Source organism: Pinus tabuliformis, chromosome 3_1 (assembly GCF_031772625.1).
Source record: "Pinus tabuliformis cultivar Carrire ecotype Pingquan chromosome 3_1, CPIR1, whole genome shotgun sequence".
Classification (NCBI taxonomy): domain Eukaryota; kingdom Viridiplantae; phylum Streptophyta; class Pinopsida; order Pinales; family Pinaceae; genus Pinus; species Pinus tabuliformis.
In genome coordinates, this window is record NC_142301.1 from 500,565,464 (window position 1) to 500,574,563 (window position 9,100).

The following is a 9,100-nucleotide window of genomic DNA, read 5'->3' on the forward strand; positions in this document are numbered from 1 at the left end:
AATAAGGTTACACTGTCACATCTAATAATTCAACTCAACCCCTCAAAATGAGATTGAGCTAGTCACATTTAACAACTATGAATTTACATTCATTTCAAAGTGTTTAAGATTACTATGTGAAATGGGATCCCACGATCCCACCCTCACATCTAACCGTTCAATTAAGCTATACACACTCCCGAGTGGAAATCTATTTAAATATTGTCAAGTTTATATAAATTTTGTAATGGATAATTTAAAAACTTATTTGTTTTAGATTTATTGTTAATAAATTTGAAGAGTTGGTGATTTACGGAAAGTTAATATTATTAAAATTTAAGATATGATTTTTTTTTTTATTTTTGAAAAGAATTACAATGTTGTATATCATATATATATTTTGCTGAGATGTTTAATATGCTTTTTAGGGTTTGGGAATTTAACATGTTTTTTGGTTTTTGGAATGATTTGGGTTTTGGCCAGCAGTTTTGGGATATGATGTTGTGTTTGAACTGATAGGTTTATTTTACAGCGCAATATGATCTGTAATTATGTCAGTCTATTATCAAAGTTGAAATTTTGTTCATATGGGTCCAAAAAATAAATTAATTAAACTTTGTCTGTTTATAAAAAAATATGTAGCTTCATCATGTTAAATCTGTATTTAAAATAGATAGTCAGTTTATCATCAAAATTGAAATTTTGCTCATACTAATCCAAAAAAAAAATATTAATTCATAAAAAAAATATGTCGGTTCATCGTATTAAATCCATATTTAAAATAAATATCTCCGCTCATCATGTTAGATGAGTATTTAAAACAGATATATGTTGTACCTGATTCAATGAAAATTGATTTGGTACCTTTCTTTCCCGTCGCTAATTCAAAGGAAAATTGGTTTGGTACATTTCTGTCCTATCGCTAATTCAAAGGAAAGTAGATATGCACATTGAGGGAGATGACGAATTGATCTACTTCAAGGAGAAAAAGCAAAAGTTGGTGGATCGCATTAAGGCTACGTGTATTGTCTAGGATTAGCTTATATGCATGCTTGACAAGGTTGTACTTAACCTTGAGAGCTCTCTGGACCTTTCTATGAGTTTTGGAAGTAGTACATACCTACATGCAGACTCTTAGTTAGAGCATGGGACTACATGCAAGATTCCTTCTGCATGATTTACTCCTTCTTTAACTCTGCAACTGGTTAGTTCTTCTACATGATTTACTCCCTCATTTGATCCTTCTTTCACTCCGCAATTGATTAGTTCTTCTGCATGATTTACTCCCTGATTTGCTCCTCCTTTCACTCTGCAACTGGCTAATTCTCTCCAGAACTTGTTGTAGGTGTTGAGTCTTCTCATTGATCACCACTATGGTGCACTAACTTGGGATCTTCACCGAGTAATGCTATATCATGAGAATTGTAACCTATTTTCTAATGAATCATTCTTTTGTTCTTTCGATTTTCTTTTAGTGTTTTTGCTTTGCAAAGTTGTGTGTTCAAAATTTACTAGCTAGATTCATCTGTGTAGGTATTCTAACACATTTACATGGTATCAAAACCCACAGGTTTCTAGATAAAAGGTGCACCAATACTTTATTTTGCAGGTATTACAGCTTGGAGATCGAAGATCGACAGAAAAATGGAGTTTCCCAAAGCATCGATCCTAACACCGTTCAACTATCACAAATCGAAGGACCAAATGGCTCAATACCTTCATCAAAAAGGGTTGTACAAGATTACCATGGCTGCAGAAGTGGAACGCACTTCAGCCATAGAGAAATCCAAGTACCTCAACCGTATGGATGAGGCCCACAGATCCATATGCATGTGCATCTCTCTAGAGTTGCAGTTTCATCTATCTGCGTGCAATACTCACAATGAGATTTGGAAAAAGGTTGAAGAACTCTACGGGAAATAGGATGAGATGAAAGGACATCTTCTCAAAGTGGAGCTATTGTCATTGGATCCACGGAACTATGACAGAATTCTAGACTTCTTCACCAAATATAATGATCTATTGCTGCAACTCAAGGGTTGTGGAATTGAAAAATCCAAGGAGGAGAGTCGCCAAGTTCTCTGTATTATGTCAAAGCTCGGACCGGAATACTCCATATTTGTGTCTACATTTCATTCAGTAAGGCTCGCAACAGGTAAATCCTACACTATGCCTTCTCTCAAAGAGTTCATGGAGTCCCTTACTTTTGAGCAAGATAAACTCATTAGCATGTGGAAAATCAAACCTCCAAAAGCGCATGCACTTGCTGTGCATGATGGTAGCCACAATAAAAATCACAGCTCTGATTCAAATCAAAAAAATCAGTAGCAAAAAGAGAAGGGAAAAGCACATTCCCATCCAAAGAAGGAAGGGTACACCAAGCCCTTCAATGACTCTTCCGGCTCGAGAAATGAGAAAGGGAAGAAAAGAAACAGATGCACCTACTGTCAAAGAGGATTCCATCCAGAATCCTCTTGCATGAAGAAAAAAATTGACCAAATGGTAGAAATCCTTCAGAAGCACAACCTTGGGGACCACATCCCTCAGGGCGCCAAGAAGAAAACTGAGGATCCGCCACATGGGAAAGGTAACAATTTTCATGCTTTAGTTGCAATTAATTCTTCCCATGATGCATGGATTATAGATTCTGGTGCATCACATCATATGGTTGCTGCAAAGGAAGTCTATTCCTCTTTGGATGCATGCAAAGGAACTCCCATCCTCATGGGAGATGACTCACCTATTGAGGTCACTTGAAGAGGTAGAGTGGAATTTTTACACGGAAGCTTTGAAGATGTACTTCATGTTCAAAAACTTTCGATAAACCTGCTTTCCGTTTATCAGATCACTCATTCCGGCACTGGAAAGAGAGTGGAATCCACTCCAGATGCAGTGAACATATATGACCTACATAGAAGCTCCAAAATTGCAACTAGTGAGGTAAACAATGGATCCAGACTGTATACATTTTCTGAATTTATTGAATCAGAATCCTCCTTATTGCTTACACATGCTGATGATAGTAGTAGGCTTTGGCACGAGAGGTTTGGTCACTACAATTATAGGTATATGCAGCAGCTAAGCAAGCATGAGATGGTGGAAGGCTTGCCAAATATCAGTTTCTCCAAAGGAGTTTGTGAAGGGTGTGTCCTTGGCAAACATCCTAGAGAAAATTTTGACACTGGAAAGAGTCACAGAGCATCCTCTCCTCTAGATCTGATCCATAGTAATCTCATGGGACCTTTTCCTCATCCTTCCATCAACAAAGTAAGGTATGTGCTTACATTTATTGATGATTTCTCACGGTATACTTGGGTGTATCTTCTCAGGAACAAATCTAAAGTTTCTGCGCATTTTGAAGATTTCAAAGCACTAGTTGAGACACAGTCAGAGAGAAAGATCAAAGCCCTCCCTACAGAAAATGGGGGGGAATATGTTAACACAACACTTCATAACCTTTTCCTTTAGTCCGGCATATAGTTGCAGTACACAGTTCCATACACTCCGCAGCATAATGGAGTTGCTGAGAGAAAGAACTGATCTCTCAAAGAGATGGCTTCCTGCATGTTGCATGCTAAGTCACTACCTCATAAGCGATGGGTTGAAGCACTTAATTGTGCTAACTACATCCACAATAGATCTCGTCATAGCTTTGTCAAGGATCAAACCCCCTTTGAGACTTGGAGCGGCACTAAACCAGAGGTCACCCACCTCCGTGTTTTCAGCTCCCAAGCATGGGCCAGGATCCCCTCTGAAAAGAGGAAAGCTCTTGATCCACAGAGCATTGAGTGCATCTTTGTTGGATACCCTGATGGTGTGAAGGGATACCGATTCTTGATTTCCTCTACGGACAAGCTCATCATTGAGCGAAGTGTCAAATTTGAGGAAAGTCTCTCGCATGCACCTCAATTGCGCATGCAGACACCTTTTATCTACCTCATGTCCGAGATGATGACTCAGTACACTCAGATGCAAATACAGAGAATGCAAATGCCACAGTAGAGCATGCAGATGCAGAGACAGTGTCTTCAGATACAAATCCAGTGCATGCATATGATGATCCACATCCAAGCCGATATCGAGCTTCAACAATGAATCAAATTCCCCTGTCATAAATCAAAGAACAAGGAGTTTACGTGAGATATATGCACAAGACCACCCAGCTGCTAGAAATGGTCTTGTGGGGGATAATTCTGATCTATATAGGACTAGCTTAGAGTTTATTGAACCTCCTCTTGTCCTCACTGCCATTGAACCATCGCCATCCTGGCATTGTCATTTGGTTCAGTGTTTTGATCCACAGTCTTATGCTGAGGCTGTTGGGCATCCATCTTGGGAGTCCGCCATGGAGGAGTATAACTCCCTCGTCGAGAACCAGACCTGGGATCTGGTCCCCATTCCTTCAGGATGGAAACTTGTCTGATGCAAATGGGTCTACAGGACCAAGAGTGCTGCAGATGGGCAAATCACTAGACGGAAAGCAAGGCTAGTAGCTAAAGGCTTCCAACAAGTGCATGTCATTGATTATGACGAGACCTTTGCTCCAGTAGCAAAGATGGATTCCATATGCCTTACACTTGCCATTGCGGCTGCCCAGGGATGGGAAGTACATCAGATGGATATGAAGAATTCCTTTCTTCACAGAGAACTATCAGAGGAGATTTATATGGAGCAGCCACATGATTTCATTAGGGATTCATCTTTGGTCTGTAGACTGAAGAAACCTCTCTACGGCCTTAAGCAGGCCCCGAGAGCTTGGTATGCGAAGATGAATTCTTTTCTCTTATCACAAATCTTCGAAATATGTAAGTCTGATCCGAATGTTTACATGCTCAGGACACATGATTCTCTTCTAATCTTAGTTTTGTATGTGGATGATCTCCTGATCACCGGCAGCTCGATTTCAGCCATTTCTGTAGTCAAGAGCGCCTTGCATGATAGGTTCTTGATGATGGACATGGGTCCATTACACTTCTTTCTTGGTCTTGAGATCAGCCAGGATGCCACAGGCATCAAACTCTCTCAAGCTAAGTATGCACGGGATCTCCTCAAGAGATTTCACATGACTAACTGCAAGCTAGCACCGACTCCTTTTCTGTCTGGGGTCCACCTTGAGGATGGAGGTGACACTCCATTAGTTGACAGCACTCTCTACTGATAGCTATTGGGGAGCTTATTGTACCTCACCCACTCCAGACCAGATCTCTCATATGCAGTAGGGGTAGTTTCCAGATACATGCAAGAGCCGCATGAGCTACACTAAAATGCTGCCAAGCACATCCTCCGATATGTGTAGGGCACCATCACCTTCGGGATTCACTATGCAGCGGGCATTGCATTGAGTCTCCTTGGCTTCACTGATTTTGATTGGGCGGGCGACAATATTGATCGCAAGTCCACCTCCGGATATTCACTTAGTCTAGGGTCTGGCCCTATCTGTTGGTCGAGCAAGAAGCAGGCTGCTATTGCTCTCTCTTCAGCCGAGGCCGAGTACAGAGGAGTAGTCAACACCACCATTCAGGCTATGTGGCTACAACACTTCCTCATTGAGTTGGGCGTCCAGTTCCACCAGTCCATTGTCATCTGGTGTGACAACCAGAGCACTCTGAAATTTTACAGGGATCCAGTACAATGACAGTGGACGAAGAACATAGAGATCCATATGCACTACATCAGAGACTTAGTACATGATCCGGTCATTGATTTGCAGTTTTGTCCTTCAGCAGAACAAACTGCAGACATATTCACCAAGACATTCACTGAGCAGAAGTTTCGCTCTCTGCACGATCGTTTTGGAGTGAAGGACACAGTTTCTTAGCAACTGTCTGTTCTTCCTCTTTTCTTTTGATTACATTGTATTTTGAGGAGGGGTTTTTCCCATGAGGTTTTCCCTCTTTCCTCAATTTTAGTACAAGTTGCACTGTATTTTGGGTGACCTTTGGCCTTAGTTTCCAGGGCCCATTTTCTATTTTTCCGCATAGTGGTGTTGAGGGGGGTGTTGGAAGTAGCACACACCTACCTGCAGACACTTAGTTAGAGCATGGGACTACATGCAAGATTCTTTCTGCATGATTTGCTCCTTGATTTTCTCATTCTTTAACTTCGCAACTGGTTAGTTCTCCCTGATTTGCTCCTTCTTTCACTCCGGTTAGTTCTTTTGCATGATTTGCTCCTTCTTTCACTCCGCAACTGGCTAGTTCTCTCTGGAACTTGTTGTAGGTGTTGAGTCTTCTCATTGATCACCACTATGGTGCATTACGTTGGGATCTTCACCCAGTAATGCTATATCATGAGCATTGTAACCTATTTTCTAATGAATTCTTTTGTTCTTTTGATTTTATTTTAGTGTTTTTTGCTCTGCAAAGCTGTGTGTTCAACCTTTACTAGCTAGATTCATCTGTCCAGATTTTCTAAATTCGATGGAGCAGATCCTAATAGAACGGTAAGGCCACATAAGCGCCATCATGGTGGTGGTTTAGGCAGTGGTGTGGGTGCAACAGGTGGCGTCTTGAATTCCGAAGACAGAAATGGTGTTTCAAGAATGGACTATGTAAATGGTAGCGAAGAAACAGATATTAGGTCTCGTCTGCTTCGGTTGGATAAAAAATACGAGTATGATGCCACTGGATCTCATCCTAAGGCTCTTAGTACTGTCAAAGTTATGGTTGCTGATGTTTTGCTCGATCGCTGTTCGGATCAAACACGTTTTCCGCCCATTGATTCTACTGCGGTTCCTAGGAAATTGGAAAATGGTTACTGCACACCTGCAAATAAGAACACTCTCGTTGAACTTGGGGGAGAAGTGGGGGCTATTGCAGCTGTAGAAATGGCGTTGAAAGCATTTGCACATGAAAATTCAGGTGTGGACTTGGAAGAATATGCAGTGTCCGGTAAAAATAGGATAATGGTACTGAATATTGACCGAACCCGATTGGAAAAGGTGCTTCCTGAAACAACACAGCAACTAAATACTAAAAATACAGATAATACAAATGGAATGGGTGCTGTTCCAGTAATGGGAACTGCTGGTGGAATGGATTTAAGTAGAGCCACAGCTGGTATGAACTCCATCATTCCGAGGCCAGATATGTGGGCTGGATCCAGTGGACCTCATCCGCAAGCTGTTCATCGAGCCGCAGCTGGTATGAACTCCATCATTCTGAGGCTAGATATGTGGGCTGGATCCAGTGGACCTCATCCGCAAGGTGTTCATCGCATGCCATTGATAGGACCTCCAATTTTTCCAGAGCAAACCTCCACAAATGATGGGGCCGAGAGCTGTCCATAGACCCATGGGTTTATGGGAATGCCTGGACCTGGTGGTGTTCCTGGACAGGGGATGGGATTTAATGGTCATCCTGCTATGCAAAGGCCGCCAATAGGACCATCTCCTGGTCTAGTTCCACCTCCTGTATCTTCCAAACCAAGCACAGAGGAGGATGACATCAAAGATATTGAAGCATTGCTTAAGAAAAAATCATTTAGCAAGTTGCGGAAATCCAAGACAGGTGAAGAACTTTATGATCTAATTCATTGTCTGACTGCAAGAGAAACTGCTCTTGCTGCAAAGTTTAAAACAAAATGAGGTACCCAGTTGAAAGAGTATTGTAAAGCTTTAACAAAAGAAGATTGCCGACGTCAAAGATGCTCCTATATTGCATGTGAGAAGGTTCACTTCAGGCGAATATCTGCTTTACATACTGATATTAGCCTGGGTGATTGTTCTTTCCTGGACACTTGTCGGCATATGAAGATATGCAAATACGTGCACTATGAGCTGGATCCAATTCCTGATCTACCCATGCCAGGGATGGTTGGCCTTCCACAACCAAAACCTTTACGTGCAAAATATTGCTCAGAAATTGAGCTTGGGGAGCCACAATGGATCAATTGTGATATACGCAATTTCAGAATGGATATTTTGGGTCAGTTTGGTGTTGTTATGGCAGACCCACCCTGGGATATTCACATGGAATTGCCATATGGAACAATGGCTGATGATGAGATGAGAAATTTGAATGTGCCAACTCTGCAGACTAATGGTCTCATTTTCCTTTGGGTTACTGGACGTGCAATGGAACTTGGACGAGAATGCCTGGAACTATGGGGTTATCATCGCATTGAAGAGCTTATCTGGGTGAAGACTAATCAGCTTCAGCGAATTATTAGAACAGGGAGAACAGGCCACTGGTTGAATCACAGTAAAGAACATTGTCTTGTTGGTATTAAGGGTGATCCAGAAGTGAACCGTAACATTGACACAGATGTCCTTGTTTCTGAAGTTTGAACGACAAGCCGAAAACTAGATGAAATGTATGCGATGCTAGAAAGGATAAGTCCTCGTACCCGAAAACTTGAACTGTTTGCACGGATGCATAACATTCATGCAGGGTGGATGTCACTTGGTAACCAATTAAATGGGGTGAGATTAGTTGATGAAGGATTGAGAACATGGTTCAAAGCTGCCTATCCAGATGTGGAGGTGCAGCCTCCTTCTCCTACAAGATCTGCTCGTGTGTCTGATGGAGAGGCAGCTGCACAAGCAAACAGTCGTTTTAGCGGAATGGAACCCAAGGTTACACCTGAACACATGCCTATGACAGGATCATAAAATTATGCATCAGAGGAGAAGTTTGTCGCTAAAGACGCTGAAACGATAACTTGAAAACGTTACTTTTGTGTTGAACCGACCAAGAACTTTTTAAAATGTCTCTTGGCAATTATATATAAATAGCATCTACAGAAGCAGCTGAACATGTTCAGAAATGGTGTACTTGTTCTCAGTGAAATTTGTAGGTCCAAAATGAAAAAGGTTATGATAAAATGTATTTTAAGATTTTTATGTAGTAATCACTTTCTGGAATTTAGTACGAACCTGTGTTAAACACTCGATATATAGTATGTATTATATAAATGATTTTTTAGATTATTTTTCAGCTTTGTATGTCCAAAAGGATTATGGCATTTTTAGAATATTTTCCAGCTTTGTATGTCTAAAAGGATTATTTTCCAGTTTCTGAAATGCCTTCGGCCCAGTGAATTCCTAAACTATTCCTTGTCATACCCAGAAACTGCTAACGTTGTTTCTTTTGGGTGGTTTCCGGAGGCTTCGAGAAACTAT

The 9,100-nt window shown here is 41.2% G+C and overlaps 1 pseudogene; it reads left to right on the top strand.

Annotated features, from left to right (window-relative positions):
- The first annotated feature begins 919 nt into the window (after positions 1 to 919).
- Positions 920 to 8,644, top strand: LOC149187997 (N(6)-adenosine-methyltransferase MT-A70-like; annotated as a pseudogene).
- Positions 8,645 to 9,100: the final 456 nt, after the last annotated feature.